The following is a 25670-nucleotide window of genomic DNA, read 5'->3' on the forward strand; positions in this document are numbered from 1 at the left end:
ACAAACTGCTATTCAACAATTTCCTGAAGGGTTCTGGTACTTGTGCATTCACAAAGCACAAGCCACTCACAAACACACCACATAAATTGTTACTGGACCTAGAGCCAACAGAAGTGCCCTCAACATGATCATTCCAGATGCTGCAGTTCTGACTTAGCTCATCTCCAAAAGTTCGGCATTGATTCATAACCAAAAGGCCTATGCTTCACTACATAGACATGCTCCAGTAACAGAGGGCATGGGCTGCCTTGGTCTGCAATACAAGGCACTAACAGCAGAGAACACCAACAGAAGCAGCTGCAGAGATTTGTACACTGGCACTGCCAAACCAGACAGTGTGAAGTCAATTTAAAACAAGAAGTGGTTTGGTTACACTGACACCCAACTTTGCCCACTCTAACCCTTTCAAGTTAACTGATGGCTATATCCCACCATAACCACTAGAACAGAATGACCCCTTTTGAAAGTCTTATACCATGTGTGTAATGTTACCTGTCATTGGAAAGATGGAGAATGTCACAGTTCTTCTATTTCTAAAGCAATCAGCTCAGATGTGCAAGAGTTAAAATCCCTCACAGTTCCTCTTTCAAGTAATGCTATGTGTAGTGCCCATCTACGGAAGAGTGGCAGTACACCACTGCTCATAATGTCAGTTTTACCTGTCTCCTTTTTAATAAACAAAGAGCAACTTCAAAAAACCCACATAATATATAACCCAAAGTTTAAGTTATTATTCTGGTTTAAAAAAAAAAAAAAAAAAAAAAGAAAAAGAAAAAAGAGAAAAAATACACTGTACAATAGAAGGCAGAAAGCTTTCTCGAACATGTTTACCAGAATTACAACAATTTAAGCATTTTTCAGATGTTTTTAGTATTCTGTAAAAAGCCAGGGAATTGTATATGGATTTTAAATCTTCTAATCATTTCTACATTCCAGAAGAAGCTAATCCCTATGACACTCCATTGGATAAGGCACTAAATTACAGGCAAGCATGTGATACTGCAGAGTAGGCAATTTAAAGCCTTTCTTTAAAAAATCATCCTTGATTGAAGCGCCTGTGATTTGGTTTATGCAGGTGATACTAAAAACAGTTTCCTGATGAATATAGCTTCTGGCACAATTATTTATTTCATAGACCCTGTATGTCTGAGCTGGGCTTCAAAAGAGACTGGGCAAAACAGGCATTTAAACTTTTGACTTATTCTTAAAAGATAATTTTTATCTACACTGGATTGAAATGCTGTTAAAAAAAAAGAAAAAGCCATTATTCAAGCTAGAAGCAAGTCTCCTGCTTTCAAAAGTTTATATATACCAGGAACAAAAATCCCATTTTTAAAATGTGAACTGTATATATACACTACACCTCTTGTCTCAATAACTAATTAAGCATTTGTTTAAATAAGCACTTAAATAAATAAGTGCTTTGTTTAAAGACATGCCTGTTTAGTAAAGGCAGAAGTGTCTTATTGAATTCAAAAGTGTAATGCTAAGTATACAGTTCAGTGCTTTGAAGAACTGCTTTTGATTTGAGAGAGAAGAATTTCAGAGGGAAAAGAAAAAGATGGTCTCCCCAGGTTCTTAAATTGAACGGTGTATGTGGTTCCTCATTTACTGGAAGAGACTTCATCTGCAGCACTTAATTTCTAACAAAGGAGTTCTGTAATTAACTTTGGAGCTTGCCAGTGTAAACACAACAGAACCCAAGAAGCAGCTTTGCAAATGAGGGTTAATGCATCATATGATATACCATATAGGAACAGACAGCATAAAACAAAGGTTAATCCTCAGCAGCAAAAGATATTAAATGGACTCTCTTATTGAATACCCTAATAACAAAGGGGGATAGAAGAAAAAAGCATTGCCTCCCAGATACTTAATTATCTGCAATGTATATGCAAATATCCAGAATTTGATGAGGTCTTTACTTTTCACCTTTAAGCACCACATTAGTAATTCATGAAGCCACTACTAATGTTGTTGAGTGCAAGCAGCAGTGAAAATTAAGCACTAATGACTGCAAAGGTAGGGTGCCCATAAAATGAGTAGATAACCTCTGAGGTCAACTGTACTATCTGAACATGAGTGACAGAAAAACGTGCATCAGCTGAACATTAAATCAGCTACACCTTTTTAAAAAAGCATCACTCATGCCAAGGGTGGTTATACAGACAGCAGGTGAGTTGCTGTCAACAAAAGCTCACACCACCATTACTAAGACGACCCCCCACATGTTTCCTGGCTTCAAAAACTACCAGCTTATGAGACAGCATTTCAATAAGGCCACAGAAGCAAAATAACCCACTAGCAAATCACTGTACTGGGGAGGTGGGTCGACAAGAAAGAAAACTGCAACCACTTTGATTTTGTAACCTTTCCAGGACAGGAAGATTTGAGTGAGCTGCAGAATTATGTTTACATAGTCATTGGGCTCTTCAGGGCCACTTGTAAAGTATGAGCCCCAGATATCTGAAGAGTTAATCTGTGACAAATCACACTGCAGCAGATCGGTCAACAATGTGTCTAAGTCTCTGCAAGAAATCCACTAGACTTTCAAGCTATCCAAACAAGTACATATTGAGTATACCTATTATAGCAAATTTAGTCCTGAGAACGTATTGCATTTACAACATACAAATTACAGGGTTATTTTGAAGTGAATGACACATTAGTAAATTAAGATAGCTGCTCTTGGCATAGCAGCAATCAAGACTCCTATGAAGATGTTTCTGTACAACTCATTTTCCATCTCACTGTGCTTTCAGTAATTCAAGCCAAAAAGAACATTGGAAGAAAAATTTAGCATAAATAACTTCAAGAAAGAGGACAAATCTATGGCCCCATTGTTTCCATGCTCTTGAATGATTTAAGTATTGTTTGACTTGCATGATTCCAGTATAGAGATATATCAGAAAATGTGCTTCTCCAGAAGACCAGAGCCCCTGTTGGTGTCCATTTGAATAGTTCCATGGAGCTGTAGCAATTTACACTCATGGAGGATCTGCTCTAGACCATGAATAGAAGGGAGATATTATTTTTAAAATGGTATCTCCATGAAAAGCTGGGGTTGTAGACCAGAGTTGTGTCTGGCTGCTTTGATTTTTGACAATAAGCATGAAGACTAGTGAAATATATATTTAGAATCAAGAAACTTGAGTCTTAGCATGGATGGGTGGTAAAGGCACACAAGCTGATGTGCATTACAAATAATGAAATCAGTTCATTAAAAATAAAGAGGGACAATAGGGGAAGAATTAAATTTCCCAGAGTTATAGTACAACTCATTAAGTGGGTTCACAATATAAATCAGATGAAATGGCAAAAAAAATAATATTATCCAAACACAGATGCTGCACAGTCAGATGAAATAGCATATATTTTATTAGAGGCAAAAGAAACAGGTAGTTGCACCCTTTGCAACACACTGAAGATTAACCATTCATTATGGGTCTGGCAGAAATCGAGAAGAACAGGATAAAAGACTGCTACCATCAGTGGCACTACCTGAATTTAACAAGGTAAAACTCCTGTTCAGCTGGAATGATGAAATTATCGAGGTCTGGGATGCACAGGACTGAGAAAGCATAAATGATTTATAATTGACTGAGGACTCCACCTTAGCATGTCTCTCACAGCTGTGAATTCACCTGTCTCAGACAGGAGGGAAACTCGTGAGTATCAGCAGGAACATGTCTCGTCCATCTCTCCCCAGACCAGGCAGGACTCTAAAGGTACACAGGAATCTCAGGGAGGAACATGGGACCATGTTAAGCATGGTACCATAGCCAGTTCACTGGGCTTTTACAGAGCTATTTCCTGCCTTACCAGGTGTACCTCAGACCTGCAAAGAGCTGCCTGTTCTTTGCAAGACTTATTCCAATGCTCCCCACTGCTGCAGTGCCAGGATCTTGTCTATTTGCTGTCATCTCAGTCCAGTTTTCTATTCCTCCCAGAAATCATGCAAACGCTGAAGATTTAGCATGGAGAAAGATGCTGCTGCTTAGCAGCTAGGGACTTTTGCCTTTGAACTAGGCCCTGCACCTGAAAGACCACTGCCAACAATGTTGCAGCCTCCTGGCAGCCCATCACAGCAAGTCCTCCAACCCACGGCAACCAAGACAGACATCTTGGGTGAGACATTTTTGCTAACAATGCAGTTTCCTACACCAGGAACTATTCTGCAAGAAGTATATCTTCCTTCAAGAGACCCCTTTGACTTGGTGGCATTGGGAGAAGAGTTATGCCAACAAAGTGGCATGTCATGGCTTTACTTAGGACCCACAGTGCCCCTAGAAGAACAGTTAGTATTGGAGATACTAGAATATGCTCAAGAAATGCTTTAAGATAAGCATAGCTAAACCGGTCCTTTAAGGTCAGGACTAGATGAACTTGCTGGACGAGACAGCCAAGTTGTGACAATCAATTCCTGTTTGAGTTGCAAACTTGTACGCTGCAGGGTCAGCACTTACCTCTGAACTTCTGGAATAAGATTACAGCTGACAAAAATGGAATCAAGAGACAATCTGACATATACAGTGATACACCTGGCATAGAAATGCCAGAAAACAACATAAAAATAAAAGTTCTGGTGAGGCTGGAAATTCTCAGACTATGATGTATTAAAGCCAGCCCTTAGTTCCAGGGATTTAGGTAGGTTGTATCATAATTGCTAAACCTAGGATTTCTTTTTCTGAGGTAGGTGGCTTTGCCTAGTGGCAGCCCCATATTCTCACTCTGCTCCCAGTCAGTCTTGCCCAGCAAGCACAGGAAGACTCCTGCTCAGTGGTCTAGCTATGTGAATAGTGCTATCCATGCTCCTGCCTTTGCCTCCTCACAAAAAGTGGATTTGTGACTATTTAAAATGGAAATACTGTTTTCCAGCACAAAACTCCACTTGCTGTCGGGGACCTTATGTAAAAGAAAAATAATATATATTAACATATGTAAAACTGAAATAAAAAACCCTTTGAGAAATACATGTAGCCAGCTGGGGAACAGCTCCTGAGAAAATCATTATACAGTGGTTAGTGAATTACCTTTTCCAGAGTGGCAGCAGCTAAATTATCAACATCCAGCAAGTGGCTGTCTTGATTACAGTAAATCCTAAAGGCAATACAGCCTCTTCAATGGAAGAACCAACTGCATTGCTATTTGCAGAATCAAATCACTTCATGTTTGATTTCTGCATGCTTCTTTTGGACTTTGAAGGTTGAGTTATGCATTAAAACCTGAGCCCACAAAGTTTTCTCTGCCTTGGAAAGTGAAAAGAGTTTAAACTGTGATGGTAAAAGAGGCATAGTGTAAAAATTGGTGTGGAAAGTTCTCCACAGCCAGCCACAACTTACAGTTCTAGGATGATCCACGGAAGCCAGGAAGGTCCTGATTCAGTTTTTATGAGTCCAGAAGAATGAAGCAGTGCTAACCAGAAGAAAGAACAGCCAAAAAAATACCCCAAACCCAAGAACTGAAACACATCTTTGTTATGGCCTTATTTGTTTGCAAAGCCTCATTTAATCTATCTCATCTATCACACCTAAACTTTTACTATTTATAGGGTTGTCTTGTTCCAATCTATCTATTGTGTTTTATTAAATTTTAAAACAGGAGATCTCAACAGTGTAGCTGGCTCTTCATGCTCATTTTAAGGACACAGTGTCAAGCTTACCAATGTCAACAGAAGCCTTTATATGTCTCCTGTTATTTACAGTCATTTTATTTTTGTTGGATTTCTCAGAGAGACTTTGAATAAGCAGATCTGTGCAAGAGAAAAAAGCATCCTGGAGTTTTTTCCTTACCACCTTTCTATTCTTCCTCACTCTTCAAAGATGTTTTTAAAAGTCCTTAATTTTAAAGATGGCATTTTCAGATAATGGCAGCTAATTGATTATAATTGGTTCTTTGATTTTCTGTGATACTAGGGTGCCTAACTGCAAATACCACCTCCAGATTACAGTTCTTTCACCTAGCTGAACACAGCTTACTAAGAAACAGCCCACCTTTTGGGAAACGAATCTGAGGGACTCAACTGTAGACGTTTAAGGGACGAAGCAGCATCATATTAACTCATGCCTCAAAACAGGTCTGTACAAGGAAACTGGGGACAAATGAGTTCAAAGACCCCAGGAGATACTAAAGGCAAAGGGGTCTGACCCTTCTGAGGAAGTACTAGATGAGCTAACACCTGTCAGAATAAAAACAAAGGAGATGCGGGGTTTATTGACACGTCAAGCCTCCACAGATAAAGTGGGGTTTACTGACATTCAGGGGATGCAATAAATTTTCCCTGAGGATGACCAATTACCTTTTGCAGACACTTGTTAATTAATAATGTTTCTGTCTTACATTTCACTATTCAAATATATTGACATTCAGTATTTTCTTGGGGTACAGCACAACCCAGAACTCACCAATCTTCTCAGCCTTCCATCTGCAAAGTGGGCTTTGGCATTAGAAAGGGATAGATGAGTGCCCACATCCCACCCTGATTTCCATTTTTGCTAGGATATCCTTTGAAATCTTGTAATTATTGAGACTGGAAAACCGAAAAAAATCAACAGCTTGTTTTTCTTGATATAAATATGCAGGAGAGAATCATCTTACTCAACAGTGAATGACTGAAAGTCAAGTATCTAGGCTAGGCTGGTTATTTTAAAGAAATCTAGCACCTCTCACAGACAACCCACTCTATCATATCAGAGGGAGCTTAAATTATTACTTAGACTTTTGCCCTACAGGTGGACAAATTAATCCTTCCCCAGGATTCCTGCTTTGAATACCCTAGTCTTTCCTTTTCTGCCATAGTTGAAACCACAAAGCAGTAGTAACAATCTTATATTTACAATCAATGCATTTCAGCTTGTAAACAGGAACAGGACTGGCTGAGTTTCAACAGAAGAAGCTTCCCTCACTCTTCTGTACAGAAGGAGATGCTGGTTTCTTCCAAGACTAGAATTATAAAGAATTTTTAACACCAACAGTGTGACCTAATCAAATTAAGTATTTTGAAATAAATACATATGAAGGCTGCACATGTGCCATAATTACATCACTACTAATCAAAAGCACCCCGAGCATTTTATAGTGTTTGTTACTAAGTGAGAGACAGAACTGTGTCAGTCTATTACATCAGCTATCTGCAGGACTGAGCACAGCAGTAAATCCAAGTTATAACAACTGACCAGAAGAAACATCTTTGCAGCTGGTCTTTTGTGCCTAATCCTTTTTCACAGCATCATAGTGAAAGAGGTTCAAAACATGTTCAGAACTGGTAACAGAAGATGTATGGATGAGTCTGAAGGAACCCCTCACAGACCTAAAACACAGAATTGATTGTAAAACCAAATGAATTTGTCTTTCATCCAACAGTCTTCCTCACACCCTGGATTTCCTTGCTGTTCCAGAGATTAGTTTACACCCGGTACTACAGACTATTTGGAGCTAGTTCTTTCCCTTCCAAAAACCAAGTGGTAACTCTCCAGCATGACTCCAGAGATTTAGCAACACATGGAAGCAGTGACAGACCTCTACAATGGTCCATCTTTCCTGCACAAAGGCATTAAGACATGCGCTAATAGAAAACCTGCAACACAGGACTCCCTGTTAAAGCTAGCAGATGGCAATTCAGAGGAGGAATTCCTGGAGAAAGAGAAACAATAAGAAGTAAATCACAAAAAGCTTGGCACAAGAGTTCAATTCACGACCTTTATAAAGCCCTCTGTGCACACAAAGCCCAGCTGTACATTTTGGTTCAGACTGAACAGGATTCCTTTATGGCTTTCAACCCTGCAGGTGCAGATGAGCAGACAGAAAGCCAGGGACAACAGCAGCACTCATCATGGAGTAACCAGAGAATGTTTAAGGCCCCTGGCTATTATTTCAGTTTAGACCTCACTTCAGGTTTCTGCCTCACATGGTACTCCCAGCTGTGTGTGAGAACCCCATTATGTAGAGCTGGAAGTCAAAATCTGGGTGTTTCCCAAAGGTGGCAGACAGACAGGCTGTGTGCTAGCCCAATTTCTCCCTGCTAGCTGCAGCAGCTGACAAACCTGGACAGCTGCTTGCCACCTGTGTGCCACAGACCCCAGTGGTGGTGGCAGCAACCAGAAGATGCTCTAAAAGGCCAGCTCACACATTGCTCCTGGACCTATCTTCTTTCTCTTCCAGTGCCCTTGGTCCTCATTCACTACAAAAGTTTTTCTTAAGAGACAGATGGATTCACCCTGGCTCCCTCATGTTCACCATCAAATGAGCATGAGGGAAGCATTTCTCCCCTCCATCCTTCAGACAGAAGGTTCATGGCCCAAGCTGCCTCTGTTCCTGGTTTGCTTGAATGCATGGAGAATTTAAACCATGACCCTTTGTCACTGCAGCTGACAGAAATGGCCCTTAAAACTCTGAGCACCAAACCAGCTGGGAAATAATGTTCACTTCCCCTTGGAATGACAAGATGGCCCTTCACTGACCTGAAAAAAATGAACAAACCCAGCCTTCTCCCTACTGTCCCCATCCAAAAATACATAATACAACTCCAATTAGCAAAATACTTCATGGGAGATTCAAAATACTCAGATTTGAAAATTATCCCCTTGGGCTCTAAAGACTGCCTCAGACACCCATGGTCCAAGCATGCAGACTTCAATGCCTCTTGGCTGGCTCTACAGGTTTTGCAGGCAGCAAGGCTGTGCTCTGGGACCAGTAAGCCCAAAGGGCAGATCAGATGATTCCATGGGGCCACGTGGCTCTGATAACAAGTGGGTATTCATGCAAACAATGCCGAGACAACGGGAAGGACATGCCAGACATCTGGTTTAGTAGCAAAGCACAGGGAAAGTAGCTGTTTCCTACATTCATCTATCCAATCTACCTAGCTAGATTCATCAAAGCAAAGTATCTGTCGCCCTATAGCGTGTCCTCTTTGCTCTCAAAAACATCCCAAGCCTCACACAACCAGTGCTGTGACTAGCACAGGGCTATCTGTAAACAGAAAAAGAACAGAACTCACTTTAGACTTAGTTATTTTGCACATAAAATTATATGTAACACTGAGTCATTTGCTTTGAAAACATTCAGCTAACCACAGAACAGATCACCAAACCCAAAAGCTGGTGTTTTTCCTTTATCTGTTGCAGCAAATACCAGGTGAGATATGATGCACCCTTTATAGGCAGCCTTGTGAAACCTTCAAGTGCTATGCATAGTAAAGTCCACTGCTGAGATAGTGATCAAAAACTTTAATACGGGACAAATGTCAAAGTGAGAAAAGAGCTAGAAAATGTTAATAGCATGTCTTTAATCGCATGCTGGCTCTTCATCACAAGGCAAACAGCTTACTAGAGCTTCAGTTGTACTACAATAACAGTTTGCTGAAATGAACGAAGCAGCATTGTTAATGCTGAGCTACTATTATGTCCTTAAGTGTGCATGACTTACTTTTAACAGAACAGTTCAGTTCACATTTGTTATACAGACAATAGCAGCACTTTGGAAGAGGGTATAAAACTTTCAAATCTCCAGATAAATATTCAATGTGACAGTAATTCACAGGTTATTCAAAGCTCACTTTCAACAGAAAATAGTCTCCTGCAGTAATGCAAGCTCCCCCACCCCTTTTGTTAAAACAGTTGTTCCATTCATAAACTGCAAGTTGAAGTAATAGCAAAAATTTAACAACCACTCCTAAAAATATACGAAGAAAATCTAAAACTGTCTCAAAGTCAATCCATTTAAGCTGCAAACATATCTAGAGAGCGTGAATCTCACTGGGCACGAAACACAACAGCATCATCTGTTGATGTTGAACAGCCCATTGTTTACTCAAGGCAGACAGAGGGAGCTGTTGCTATTCAAACGAGAGATGCTCTGGGACAGACACACATGATGATATATAATCAAGTAGTTTGAAAGATGACTGGCACCACAGACCTCATTTACTAAGGTCAAAGAGAAAATGCATCTGTAATTCCCCCATTTGCTTGTACAGTTTTCATCATCTCTTGCAAAAAAAGCACAAACAGTAATGCTGAAGTGATGTATAACGTTAAAAATAAGTTTTTCAAGCCTGCCTCAATTACAGTCCATTATCAAAGCCAAGTAGATTTGGAAGCATTTATCCCCAGATGTGCCTTATATCAGTGTGAAGGGAGCACTTGCCATGGACCAATAGACTGGGTTGCAGACTGAAAAGACAGAGGGGCACATCCCATGCTGCCTCAGAGGATCATGGACCCAGGTTCAAATCGACTGCTGCAGGCTTGCAACATAACCCTGGTCAAGCCACTTAGCTCTAGTCGCCCTCCCTGCGATAGCCTCTCAACACTGCTGGCAGCAGTTCAAGGTAGGACCCAGGTCCAGTTTTCCAGGCTCAGGCTATTTTCTCATTGACCTGTCTAAAGGCTGGCACCTAAATTGTTAAGGAACAAGTTGTCCTCAAAGCCTAGGAACAGGAAACTATGCAGGCCTATTCTGAATCAGACTGAAGTCCAGCTAAGAGATGTCTTCTATCTAGCAATTATTTAGAGCAAGAGTCAATACAGGTCTTGACCCCACCACATTCTTCCACTTCGACAGGTAAGACATGAGTGTTCCCAAGAAAGATTTTATCTAGAGCATTGACTGCTAAATGGATATTCAGCCTGTTCATTAACTTGACTAAACCTTTCTGAAGTTTTATTAATACCCTCCATAGCATTCTCTGGCAGTGAGGTCTGCAGGTTAATTAAGGACTACAAGGAAAAAATAGTTTTAAACTCTCTACCCAACAACTTAATTTGCTGCTGTATTTTCTTTTTGTGAGAAGTTTCTCAGCAGTTCTTATTCTCCACCTCACATACAGAAACAAAACCACTGTCCCATTATCAGCTATGGCACTAAACACCAGCCATCACTGCTGTTCACCCAGGACAGGCATTCCCCACAGAATGGAGGAGAAAGTCAACACCTGAGAGATGCAGCCAGCAGACTCCAATTAAGTCACTAAACTCCACAATTACTCAGAATATTTGACCATCAATAGGCTAGGTGCACAACTCTCTATCCTTTGCACTTCTTTACTTTTGCTTTCTAGAAGCTTCATTCAACACATTAACAGATTTACACACACACAGAGCACAGTAATGTCCTTGGCCTCAAAAAATGTGACAGGACTAGCAACAATTAGCTTAAACTGAGTTTCTGAAGACCTTTCATTATATTTGAAGACCTTCCATTAATGGGATCCACAGCAAATAGTCTACAATCCTTTTAAAACATGGATCTCTACTCTGAGGAGGAAATTTTAGGAAGACACAAAATATGCCAAAGTATAATTATGCTATTCTGCTTTTGCTCATATTGGCAAGAGTGTTGTGCTGTGGGAAGTGAGCTTCAGTTCAATATTCACTGAGGGGGCTAAAAAAAAAAGGCTCACAAAAACTAATGGCACTTTAACTAGAGCTGGGTGAAACACCCAATAAAACAAAAAAGCACAGGAAACCAGCCTGACTTTCTGATCCATTGCCAGCACCGTACCCTTGCTAGGCTTTGCTCTGTTACAATCAGCAAATCAAGAGAGGACAGTAACAGAGCAGAGCTGGTTTACCATGTTTAGAAGACATACTTCGTAAGCTTATCAGGGAGATTATTTATTTCTTTTTGCCATGCCTCTGCTTTAACAGAGATCGCATCCCAGTAATTAAACAGGGAAGTCTATTGCATGCTTCCATGGAATTTAATGACTCATATCTATTCAATATCAGAGCACAGACTTCTTGCCCTGTACATCAGGCTGAAGTCCTTCAGGTGGGATTCCCCAGAGTACTCAGTATACTCCGCCTTGTTGCAGCCAGTGACATAAAACCTCCTGACCTTAGTAAGAACAGAGTCCACCAATGCAATACCCTAGCTGCTCTTTCTCCTACTTTTGAATTTGTCTCCCTACTGCCACAGACAGTTTGATTGATGCCAGTCAAGTTGTTAAACCCCATCTCATGTAAAAGATATACATCATTATTCTACTGAGCAAAGCCTGAAGGTATCTACTCCACAGAGAGGATTAATTTTCAGAATATAGTCCAAAACTGTACTTTATATTTTGTTTAATACTTTGATTTATATCCTCATTAGCATGGGGGAATAGCTCCTATTAAAACTATTAAAGATAATTTTCGCAATAATATCAAAGGATATGAGTAGGTGTAATGATAGTACTAACGATAAAAGTTAATAACCATTCATTATTTTTAATCATATGTACAGTTGAAATGAATAATCAGGAAAATAAACAAGACATTTTATATGAACCTAAAACTAAGGGGATGTGAAAACACTATAAATTACACTCTAAATTGTCCACTCAAACTTTAATATTGCATTTGTGCAGACAGGAAAGTATTCTGCAGGTCGGCCAGGCACCTAGGAACAATGAGCAGCATAATATCTACCCTGTTCACCTCTTCCATACCTGCATCCTTTGATGCCCCCCTCACTCTGACACATCCAGGATAATGGGAGCATTTGGCATCTTACCTCTAGGTATATATGAGAGATCACTGGATTGGGATGTTCTTAATGTGAAAAGCACCAGTAATAACATTTCTTCCCTCAGTCTCTACAGCTGTTCCTTTACTATCATCCCATTGGCCATGTCTGTTCAGATCGTTAGCGTGGCACTATTTCTCACTCATAGGGAGGACAGCACTGCCAATGCCTCTACAGACTTCAGCAAAAACACATCTTGGGTTCAAGCTCAGTTGTCAGCACAACCAACCAAAAGAAATACCCATGTGACTTTGCAGGATTCATTTAGCATTCTCAGGCTGATGAGTGCCTAACCAAGCTGAGCTTCACACAGCAGCTCTCAGCAGTGCGTGTAAGTAGGCTGGGCTGACTTGAAGCAAGAGCTCTGCTGCCAGACTGACATACACAGCAGTGGATTCTTGCAACTAAGTTCCCTTACAGTTATGAAACAGCTTCAAAAAGTGCCATCTTGCACTACTTGTTCTGGATTTCAAGCATGCAAGACTAATACCCAGCAAATTAGACACTGTGATTCCCATCCTTGTTTTAAAGCTCTGGAAACACAGCTCAAGCTAAGCACCACCTTCAAAGTACATACTTAAATGATACTTTCACCTTTCGGTCTTAAAGGTGGCAAGATTTCTTCTTGTCTTGGAAGGAGGACAGTCATTCAGATTTTGTTTAAGGACAAAGGGGTAGATGGGAAATTAAGCAAGAAATAGACCTCTTAACTGACTGAGTGATTTTCAACAATAGAACTGCAATTTTGTTTTCATCACAGGTCACCTTAAAGGTTTTGCAAAAGCCTTTGCTAGATATTAAATTCTCTGGTGAAAGTTACAAAAGCCATTTGAAAGTTGAAGTGATTTTATCTTCAAAATCAAATGTAAGCTTTGCTGCTGTCAAAAGCTCTGTGCCTGTGTCATCTAAAACACATGTTCTATCTTAATTCTGAAATAACTGATATAGCTTTCAGACTGCAGACAGGCTGCATCTTTGAAAGTTTCACTGCTCCGAAACTTCAGTAGCTAGACTATTCCACAGCCTCAGTAAAGGGGGGAAAATATGTGTCACACAGGACTTTTTCAAGAAACATGCTTTACCTTCTCCTCAGATAAGGTACTGGGACAGTGAAAAAACAGTGCTGTACTGAAAGACCTCCTAAAATGATAGATGATCTTGTATCAATATGATAATAGTAGCACTTTAAGGAAAAAGAAAACACTACGCTGTATAGGCCTTCTGTAAAGTCATGTACTTGTTTGTAATTGTATCTTGCTTTTAATTATAAACTCACCAGTGCAATGGAAATGCTAATGGTGGCATGAATAGCTGCTGCCTTTATACTAGTCATTCATTTTGGGCATGTGTTAAATCTTAAACTGAGGAAGGCTCCCATAGGTGAACATGCATGCTCATAAAAACCCTTCCCCAGCTGATGAAGTCCCACACACTAATTGTCACCTCAGTGGCTGGTTGTGCCATGCAAACCTTTGCAAACTTGGCCAAAGCTACCAAACATCCCAGCTGCTTCCGTAGCAATACTTTCCACGCTAGCAATTGCGGAAGTAGTTCCCAAAAGACAAATTTGTTTCCTGGGACACTGGGAAGGACAACTTAAAACTAATTTCCGTTATCTTGTCAGCTTAATATGGAGTTTGGAGGAACGGTTCTACTAAAGCAAGTTGCCCACATCTCACTCCAACCCCTTGGCAGTTTTACAGAACATGCAGAGCCCATTGCCAAAAGCAGCCAGACTGCCCTATGTCAGTAAAAGCTTTTCAACAGCAAGAAAGAAAAAAAATCCACAGTTAAAGAGAAAAAGTAAAAGAAGTCTTTTATCACCTCCAGCATTTCACTTCTGCATTCAACCAGAAAGGTGATCATCCAGTCCTCATATACCTGTACACAGCATGTTTTGCAGGACAGTGGTCATGATGGTGGTGGTCTGTCCTTGGTGGTAGGAAGTCTTCACCATCTAGAGAGAAATCATAGGCAGGACAGGCAACGTAAGTCCTGCTCCAGCTCATCAGAAACTCAAAGGTACTGTTGGGCTGGCAGTTAGAGGATCACATAAGACACAGTCCCTTTACTGTGTGTACAAGAGCTTTATATTTTATGCAGCTAATGGATTTAGAAGCTTTTCCCCTCATGTTCACTTATCTGCAAAACTCGTACTCTGACAAAAACACTAGATGAGTTCATGAAGATCAGTGTTGCCCTGAGAATGCATATTCCTGAGAGCAAAAAAATAGTCAAAACAATCATAATGATACGTTTCCACACCTAGGGCTGTGCCGGGGCTCACGACCGTCGTCCTTTGGTGAGTGTGGGTCTGGCATGTGGGCTGGTGCGTGTGCTTTGGGGGCTCACAGCTGGGCTCCCAGGCTGGCCTGGGGTCAGGGGGACAGGGGTGGGGGCCTGTGGGTTTCAGGGCTTGAGGAGAGGCTTAGGGGCTGTTCTGGGAGTTGTGTGGTGGGTTTTAGGGTCACAAACAGCAGAGCAAGTTCTGCAGTTTCCAGTACTTGAGAAGAGAGGCTGAACCCTGTGTTTTCCAGACCTGGCCACTGGCTCGGGGCGGGGGGGGGGGGGAAGTTCTGTGGGTGCAACCCCTGACACTGACCTCAGGGAGGGTCAGTCATGGGCTTTGGGCCCCAGAGGGAGATGCACACCCTTGGGTGTCCAGGCCCAGACCCTGCGGCTGTCGTGGGGCTCAGAGGCTGAGCCCCATGTGCTCTGTGCTGGGAAATGGCGACCATTTCCCACATTTTCCAGACTTGGAAACAGGCACACAGGCCGTTCTTGGGGCCTGGAAACAGACAAACCCCTGCGGGTTTGGGGCTGCGGAACTGGCTCCTGGGGCTGGGCTGTGGAACTGGGGCCGACTTCTGTGTGACTGGGCTCAGAAACAGACCGAGTCGTCGGTTCATGTGCAGGGGGCGGGAGGGCACTGGGTGCCGAGCAGGGCACACAGACCCCCGCTGAAGGTTGGTCCCCGCAGTTTGGGGTCCAGCGTGCACCAGGCCGGACTCAATGTCTGAGAGAGTCTCTGGGGCAAGAGGCACTTTTCACACCATCTTCATGTGTCTGGCTCTTAATCTGAAGTGTGTACAACAGCTGAAATGGGCATTAACTCATTAGTCCGTATTTAGACAATGTACAATGATGACAGTTCATGCTCTTATGACAGTGACTGATTTATGACCTTGTGGAAGCCCACACTGCTATAATGAGCAGAAGCTGTAATTAGCGTAAGGAGGGGCAGGGCTGTTCCCAGCCAGGAGCAGGGCAGGCAGCAGCAACAGCCTCAGCCGCCGGCAGCCCAGCTTCTTCCTCGGGGAGCAATAAACACAGGGCAGGTCTCTCCCCACCTGCTTTCGAGGGCAGAAATGACGTGTCCCAGCACACGCGTGGCTCCTGCTCGGCAATCGGAGGGGGCAGCGCCACCAGCCCGGTCACCCTCACTCGCCACAGATGAACCCAGGACTGAACCGGCTCCTCCATCCTTGGGGAGAAAGGCATCTTCCAGCAAGAAAACAGCCAAACAGCATCTTTGATTTCACATTACATTCTACAATACTTTCTGTATTTATAAACTAATTACTAGGTGTTCAATAATCAGACAATATTTGTAAACTAATAATTACATAAATACTTGTAAATTGATTATTCAACACATGCTCAATATTAAGCTATGATACTTACAATCAAGTGACGGCAGCGATTTATTTACAACCGTGTCAAGAGCCCCCCTGGCACCGCAGCAAGCAGACGCTGCACTCCCACCCCCACAGAGGTGACGGGCGCAGGCAGCACCTCAGCAGTCGCCCAGCTCAGGCCTTTCCCCTCGGGATCGGGCAGGGGGTGGCCTCAGGGGAGGGGGAGCAGCTGGGGGCTCATCCCCAAGGAGGCAAGTCAGGTCAGCCGGCCCTGGCTTGTGCCAGCAGCCGTGCCACAGCCGAGTGCCGCGCACCACCCCTGCGGGTCGCCCTGCAGGCAGCTCCCCAGTGAAGAGCCCATGACGGAGCAGAGTCTGGCGAGGCAGTGGGGCAGCAGCGGGGCACGGTTTTACCTGCCTGTGGGGCCAGGATGAAGCCACCCGTGTGGTCAGGACCTACCTCAAAGGTCCTCTGGGCTCAGCACTGGGTGGGAGGTGCTGAGGTGGCCTTCAGCAAGCGTGAAGAGGGTTTCATTGATGGAGAGTGAGGCCCTGAGTGCTGCTTCAGTGCACCTGTGGGTCTGGGTCCTGGGTCTCACTCCAGCTCAGCCTGGTGCCTGGTTTTCCTGCAGGCAGTTTCCATCGTGAGCAAAACTTTACTGTGAGGGTGGTGAGACACTGGAGTAAGTTTCCCAGAGCCGCTGTGGATGCCTCATCCCTGGAAGTGTTCAGGGCCAGGCTGGATGGGGCTTTGAGTAACCTGGTCTGGTGGAAGGTGTCCCTGGTCATTGCAGGGGGGCTGGAACTAAGTCATCTTCAAGGTCCCTTCCAACCCAAATTATGATTCTAAAACAGCTTCAGCGTGGAGGAAATTAACTTATTCCCAACTGAAATAAAATCACAACGGCTAATGTACACAGTATGACACACAAAAAAAACCCCAGCACTTTTTGACGCCCTTTTTCCTGGCTCCACTCCCTGGCCCAGCATCTCCCCTTGGGCAGCCCCACACCAGGTCAAGCCCAGCATGTGGGGGCTTCTCACTGCTCCTCCTCACACCCCCTCACCCTGATTTTCCACCCCCCCTCAGCAGTTTTCCCAGGGTGCCCCCAGCATGGCCGAGGGGCTCAGCCCTGCCCGTGGGAGCTGGCTGGGCCTGGCCCGGGGCTGTCGCCGGCACTGGTCGCCATTTCCCTGCAGATGGGTGCAGTGGCTTGACGCCAGGCACTGGCGCTGGGACAGCCAGGGCAGGAGGGCCTCCGGGCTGGCAGCAGGGCACTGGCTGCAGGCACTGGGGCTGCTGTGGCCTGGGAGCCTTGCAGGGTGCTGCCACCCCTGGCATGACGGCTGTACGGAGCAGGTTGTGCTCTCTGTGGTGCGGGGCTGGGGTGGTGGTGGAGCCGGTCACGGTGAGCACCAGAAGTGTGTGGTGGTGCACCAGGCAGAGCTCGGGTGTGCTGGGGCTACTTGTGGCCAGGGCTGGTCCCTGCTGTGACCCCCCCTCACATGGGCTGGTGTGCTGCCACCTCCTTCTGCTCTAGCGTGGCATGGCTTACCCTCATGCCACCAAAACAGCTTCAAGAACCAGCTCACCATGACAGGTCACTCCTGCCCCCAAGTCATCCATGTATCCTAGGCAAATGACAGTGACTGGCTTGACTGGAGTGGAGAAGAGCTGTAGCGCAGACCCTGGGGGCCTGGCTGCAGAAACATGGGAATGAGCAGTGAAGCCACCAGCCTCCTCTGAAGATACAAAATATGCAGGCATATGAGTGGTGTGTGTCATTTCTATGGGTATTGTTGCCTTCACCAGTATGACTTTCCTGCATCATTAACAATAGTAAGAAGGTGACTAGCAAAGCAAGAAGGAATAGTGGTAACTCTGTGAAAATTAATCTGTTACGTCTCAGCTTTTCAGTTTGCAGTTTTGAGTTTGACAAACTTAAAAGGTGACTTAAACAAAGACTTCTTTGGTAGCCTAAGACATTGTTGCAGCCATGAACGTAAAGTGCAAGCTGTATGGAAAGCCATTCAAATCACTACTCAATACTGGATGAAACACTGCAGCATTTTTACAGGTAGTTTAACTAAGAGGCAGAAGCTGAATATGCAAGTAGAATACATCAAAGCTCCTGTGCAAATACTAATTAGTAATGATGGCTTGCTGCAGAGGCTAAGCACAAAGATGAGAAACAGGTAACTGCCCAGGAGGCCCAGTTAAAATGTAGGAAAAGACTGCAAATTCAAGGAAATAATATCTTTACTTGGAGCTTCCCCCCTCCCCCCTCCCCCCCCAGTATAAAACAAAAGGAACAAGAGATGGCTGTCCAAACCATGAAGCAAATGAAGACACTGACAAAGAGTTCATACTTCAGGAACAGATAGTCTCAAAAAGTGATTCCATGAATCTCCATCAACTGCTAGGAAAATGCTCTAAACCCAAGCACCTTCATGACCTTCGTGGGGCTCTGGTTTGTTGTACAGCATAATCCTCTACAAGACAACAGCTTAAAGAAGCAGCTGAACCTAGTGCTGGAGCTATTGATTTCAGTTATGTTCTTTCAAGCAAGTGTGTGTAAGTATAGGAGAAATCTCAGAGGGGAGACTAATGAATAGTAAAATGTTGATTCTTCCAGAGCAGAAGTAATATTGAAGGAAAATGGTTGTTTTGGCTTAACCTTAACCAGCAGCTCAGCCCCATGCAGCTGCTTGCTCAGAATTGGAAGGATGAAAGTTAGAAAACTTGTGGGTTGGGATGAAGACAGTTTAACAGGTAAAGCAAAAGCTGCACATGCAAGCAAAGCAAACCGAGGAGTTAATTCACTACTTCCCGTCAGCAGGCAGGTATTCAGCCATGCCCAGGAGAGCAGGGCTCCTTTGAGTGTAATGGATACTTGGAAAAACAAATGCTGAAAGTCTTCCTTTCCTCCTTCTTCCTCCAACTTTTATTGCTGAGCGAGATGGCACATGGTATGGGATATCCCTTTGGTCAGCTGTCCCAGCTGTGTCCCCTCCCAACTTCTCATGCACTCCCAGCCTACCTGCTGGCAGGACAGCATGAGAAACAGAAGAGGCCTTGATGTTGTGTAAGCACTACTCAACAGTAGCTAAAATGTTCCTGTGTTATCAACGCTGTTTTCAGCATAAATCCAAAATATAGCCCCATACGATATACTATGAAGAAAATTAACTCTATCCTGGCCAAACCCAATAAAATAGAGGATAATCGTACCTGTCTATAACTGAGGCTTAACTGTTACATTTCATGTTTCCTGAAGTTGACACTATAGCACGATTATAATTTATGAATTAAAACATTTCCTGTGAAGGAAAAAAGATGGTAAAAATCTATACCTAAATGTACCAATTGCAACTTTAAACTATAAACTTTATCTATGTCTTTGTTATAGGCAAGAGATGGAAACAAGAAATAACAATCTGGTGAACAGCTCTTTAAGAATAATAGCCAATAAACTGAATAAAAGAAGAAAAACATAATCTACTGACTAGGTTGTCTGACCATGGCTGAAGTTATAGAAAAGAAGAAAATAAGGAAACCAAGTGGCACAAATTCAAGGGTGTCTCAGAGTCCAAGCAAAATAAACTCTGTTTCCTTCCCACTGTTAAACATGATCAGAATGACCTGATCGTTAATATATTTATGTACAAATTGTGAAGTGTGTATATAAATCTGTATAGATATAATTATATGCATTTGCAAATTAAACTTGGGTTGGAAGAAACAAGTGATTCAATTAAGTCCAAATGTTTCCCACATGCAATCTGGTAAAGTATAATTTATTATCATCTAGCTATCTCTGCAACTTCAGAAGTGAGAACTATACTTTCAGGTCTTTCAGAAAACCATTACAGAAATTAACAGTCCTTAAACAGGTAAGAAAGAGTAGGTAAAAATAGGTTAAAAGTAGTACTTGGCAGATAGAAGAGCTTCCTTAATTAGAGATGTCAAAAAACTAAATCTGTATTATGTAGGCATGTAACTTTATGGGAAAATGTTATCAGATGACTAACCGAGTAATTGTAAAAATATAAAGTTACTATATTCCTTTTCTGAATGCTAGCTGCTATTTTCCCATTAAAATCCTTTGAGCAAGATATTTGGTAAACCACATAGTGTGTCATCTTTGCCGTAAAACCACAGTTTGAAGTTGCCACCCACACCGTACCTGTAATAGAAGAGACTCCACCAGTGACTAAGCCTGTAGGAATCTGTGGAAACAAGGGGAGCAGCCAGCACTGTGCTCTCAGGGATAAAATTGTTTGTAAAAAGTTACCCTGGGTTATCCACCATGCAAAAATGTTAGTCTATACATGGTAATCTCCCAACAGTGCAACTTGTTCAGGTCTCTCAGCTCCAGGACTGCAGCATTTGGCCTTGTACCCTTGTTATAAACTGTCACTAATATCTGCCATACTGTGAAGTGTATGTTGATGGCTGTGTTGCTGCATGTGTATATTCATCCTAGCAGTGGAGAACAGGTTAGTGGGTGGGCTGTAATGCTGGGTATTGTCAGAGCTGTGTCCAGGGCCAGCATGGGGCTCGTTCCCACTGGAGGTTTGTGCAGGGCTTTGACCTGTGCTTGCCTTTACCCTTGGAGTCTCATCACCTTGCACTGGCAGATGCTGAATGCTGCATGCCTGCTAGTATTGTCCTTAAAATTGTCCTTTCTTCCAGGTTGTCGTGGTTTAACCCTGGCCAGCAACCAATCACCACACAGCCACTCGCTCACTCCTCCCACAGTGGTTATCCCTTTGGTTAGTTCAGGTCAGCTGTCCTGGCTGTGTCCCCTCTCAATTTCCCATGTCACTCCAGCCCTCTTGCAGGCAGGGCCAAGGGCCTGAGAAACTGAAAAGTCCTTGACTTAGTATAAACATTACTTAACAACTAAAGCCATCAGTGTGCTATCAGCATTGTTCTCACACCAACCAAAACACAGCACTGCACCAGCTCCTGAGAAGAAAACTAACTTTATCCCAGCTGAAAACAGAACACAGGTCTGGGCTGCTATTAGTTTAGACCCTTGTGCTAGGGAGCAAATAAAGGTTAGAAGATACGCTAGTAGCTAACAGTCACTTATGCAGTCCATAAATACCTCAGTACACTCCGGTAATGCACCTGCACAAAACTTAACAGCCAATCAGTGCTGCAACTTCCGTGCTGAGAAAAGCACGCTCCCTTCAGTCAGTACTGTGAGCCTTGCAGGTGAGAGAAACAGACAGGGAGATTGAGGAGGGCCTGATGAAACTAGGATGCTTTTCAAAAGCCTTGGCTTTCATCTTACAAAGATGTTTTTAGCAGCATGTTTGAGGTCAGTTTTGGATGTCCATACCCCTCTTTTGTAAAAAGTCAAGGATATGGTAGAGGAACCTGAGTGCAACTGGTACAGGCTAGAAAACATTGAATCAAAACCTTTCCTCTAAAGCATGACAAGAGTGAATCTTCTGTACCTGATACACTGAGTACCCAGCAGCCCAGAAATTAAAATATGAAGACCTGATACACCTGACTAAAAATCCCACATAAACCAAGATTTCTTGTGCCATGGCCAAACTTCCAGGATTAGCAGGTAGTACCTGATGAACATGAACTGAAGCAGGACTTCTTCAGACCCAGACAGGAGCGAGCTCCCTTTGGAGTCCAGATGTAGGGTACAGATGAACTGTAAGTACACTGCCACAGAAACACTGGAAACAAACCAAAAGCCTTCACCTGCATAATGTCTATTTTGGATATAATAAAAGCACTAAAAATGAGAATTTCTATAGACTGCTTTCACAGGAGCTTTCTCCAGATTTCTGCATCCAAAGGACAGTCTTCCAACTCTCAGGGTTAGGAAAACCTCCTAAAGATTTCGCTTATTAAAATGTTTCTCAAGTTAATTTGAGAAGGAAGCATCAAGAGTATTTCAAAGCAGACTGTTTGTTCTAAGAGAAGTTGCCAATATTTTTTAATTCTTTTTTTTTTTTTTTTTTTTTTCCTTTGGCAGCCCATTGAGTGCTACTGTGCTGGGTTTTCATCTCAGAAAAACAAAACCATCCTCTGGAGTCTGAAGATAAACATCAGTTTCCTTAAAAGGTTAAGCTGATGAAGTGGTAGGCATAGGCATAGCCTGTCAGACCACAGACAAGAAGTTTATGGTGAGCTGTCCCTATACTTTGCTTTGAGGGCCTCAGACAACTAATACTTGAGTTCAGAGAAAATTTTATGGGGGAGAAAAAGCCAACGTTTTAGGTGAAATGCCCAGATACTGTTCACCAGATGGAATTCTCTGTTGTCTTGTCACTTTGGCTGTAGTCAGTCAAACTCTGCCTTTTTCAAACATATTTAGGATCAGTATGTCAACTCCAAGAGGCAGCTCAAATAGTCATTCTGTCAAATACATCCATCATTCTGTCTTCATAGTAGGTCTCTGTGGGCCAAACCAACCCCAGTAAGATTTCTCCTCTTATTTTTACTACCCTAAAATAATACTCCCAAAGGAAAACTCAAGCAGCTAGTCAGAGCCTTGTTTTTCAAATGTTTATTGCTATTAGGCTTAGCTATTCCCCCAAAAATATCCCAGTAGCTATCTTGCCATAACACAGATGTGAAAAGTGTCTGATGTCATTATTCAAAACCTAGGAAACCTGGACATCTCTTCCTGCTTGCATTGTATTTCACTGAGCAGTTGACCTACGGCACACAGTTTGTGTGTGCAGAAGCAGCAGGTAGCTACTGTCACTAGTTGCTATGCGATTCCTTCCCTTTTCACAGAGGACTTCCTCGATGCCTTTAGCACTGCTGAAGGAGGTAAGTATCTCTGCAAATCTGTGCCCCACAAAAATACTCTAGAAAGCGGTAGTGAGACAAGAGGCTGGTGAAGAGCTACCAATTACAGGCCAAGAAGCAGGTGCTTTCACTGGGAGCTCCCCAGGTGGACTGGCAGGCCACAGAATAAGGATCTTAGCAGCCAAGAGGAAAGGAAAGAGTGCTTCACCTGGGTGCCACATCTACCACAAGCTGACTGGAGCTTCAAGGACAATCCGGGAAAATCAATACTAGCTCCTTTCTCTGAAGTAGTTCACAAGGAGAAATGGGACCTCTGTCTGCTGCTGCAATGCTACTGGCAAAGCCAGCAAAAATGTATCATCCACAAACCTTTACCCACAGACTTTGGAGCAAAAGGCCTCCCCTGAACAGAGGAGGATGGGGCAGAAAGTGAAGAGGTGACCCTAAACCCAAAAGCTGAAACATAACTATTGGGGAGCCTTCCAAGGCTGGAAAGCTGTTCTGCAGTGAGGTGCCTGCTTGCAATTAAAAGATAATTGCACCAAACAACTGCCCAAAGGAGAAGAGTCACCCCATGCACAACAGGAGCAAAGACCTGGCTCACAGCATTGTTAGGTTTGGTGTACACCTCGCGTTGCTACAACACTGTCTCTGAGGTGAATGGGATAATGTAATTAGAGGTGCTGATAAACAGTTTCTACCAAGGAACTGTGTAGCCAAGGCTGCTAAGCCAAGAACATGTCTTACCCTTAAACGTGAGGAGGACCAAGTCGGCTCCAGTGCCTTCCCCTAAGTTAAATACTGGCCCATACACCTGGAGTCAGCCCTGAGCTACCTAGAACTCCTAGAACTACTGGTACTGCTGTTTGTAACAACACACACCCTGTCAGAGAAAAATCTATTCAGAGGGTCTGGACATGGGCAGTAAGGGGGTGCTAAAGTGGTACAAGAGGAAATTAAAACAAAAATGAGGGTGGTGGTATGGAGGAGGACACAAACAGCATAATTCAGTATAATTTCTGGTGCTGCTGGGAGAAGGTCCCTCAGGACTTGGCCACCCCGGGGCACAGCCTCCTGTCCTTGTCTGCACGTCAGGCAGCCACCAAACCAGGAGAGGAGGAAACTGCTGCCAACTGGTAACGCCTATAGAAAGTAACACTGCTACTGCAGCTGTAAGTGAAAAGTGTGGAGTTTTAGGATTGATGGTGTAATTCATTTATCCATGTAACAAACCTGCATTCAGAACACTTAAGTTAGAAGATTCCAGACTGCAGCATGTTAGCACCAGAAGGGTCTGATCAAACCTGAGAGCTTTCACGGGGAGGGCAATGCAAAATGAATTAAAACTGATCAAAACATCTCTGTGCACTAAGTTAGATTAATGCTGCCATACATCATCCTGTGCCAATATGAAGTGGCAGTGTCACTTCCTAGTGTTACTTTATTAAAGAAGCCATACGAACACAGATCTGCAACACTATTTTTAGTTTTGATTCATAAAGCATCAGTTTGCAACACAGCAAATGAACTTCCAGCCTTTAACTTGCATTACATTTAGCATTATTGAAACTCTGATACCGTGCACCAGGAACAAGCAAAACAAGTAAATCACAGGAGATGAGGTGACGTGAATGCTGTAAATCTGCCTGAAATAAAGTATTACCAGTGGGTTTGATCACTAAAATCCATGACACAGAAAAAGCATTAGGAAAAGTGAATAATACAACTGATGAACAGATAAAAATTTGAAACACACTGTGTAAGTGTGTATCTGTCACAACAAATACTGGTCAAGTGGGGTAAACAAATACATCAAGTTTTGCGGGGATTTCGGTTCTCCACAGGCAAGTCACAGTTGTGAGATCACTGTAACCAAGAGGAGATGAGGGGCTCCTGCACGCACTTTGTGGGCACCGGATTTCAGGAGCCTTGCAGATGGCTTTGGGAATAGGGTCAGTGTGGTTCAACTTCCCCTCCTGAATTTCATAAAAATCTGGGTAAGTCCAGTTTTACACTGTCATATACCTTGATTCTTGACTGATGAACTTGGTGTTTTAAGGACCCAAATGAGGATGTTCCTTGCCTGCTCTGTGGAGCAAACTGCCTCAGGGCTCGGTCATGGGAGCAGGCCGTACTGTGGGGAAGAGAGTCTGCTGTAAATATCAATGCTCAATAATCAAATCATACTTCTATCAACAACTATATGTGATATATTACATTTTTACATGTGCATATGTCATCCATTCACCACTAAATCTGAAAAAAGAAGAGGGGAAAGGCAAAAAAACCCCACCCCAGGCCAGGCACATACTGCAAATACAGGCAAAATACCAAAGCATCAATGCTTTCTTCTTTTTCCTTTTCCTTTCTATTCCTCCTCCCCCACCCCCCCCACCCCCACCCTTCTTTTGTTCCCCCCCACAGCAACTATGTGAAAGTAAAAGAAGATCCTGAGCTACTGGAAAAGGAATTGCAATAGGATGCATCCATCATGTGCTGCATAAGGAAAAGTAAAGATGGGGATGCACAGGTAAAGGACATTATCGTAACACTTTATATAAACTTTGTCGTCTGTGATGTGGTGAGACGTTCCAGCTAACCCCGTAGGCAGACTGCGGACAGAGGGTAGGAATGTCTCCCCTGTTCTGCACCCAGCCAAGCAGTGGGCTGCTCCTCCAGAAAAACATTTGTCTTCTGCAGGTTGTATTTCCCACTGCCAGCCCTGTGACATTA

This window comes from Falco rusticolus, chromosome 1 (assembly GCF_015220075.1).
Source record: "Falco rusticolus isolate bFalRus1 chromosome 1, bFalRus1.pri, whole genome shotgun sequence".
NCBI classification, from domain to species: Eukaryota; Metazoa; Chordata; class Aves; order Falconiformes; family Falconidae; genus Falco; species Falco rusticolus.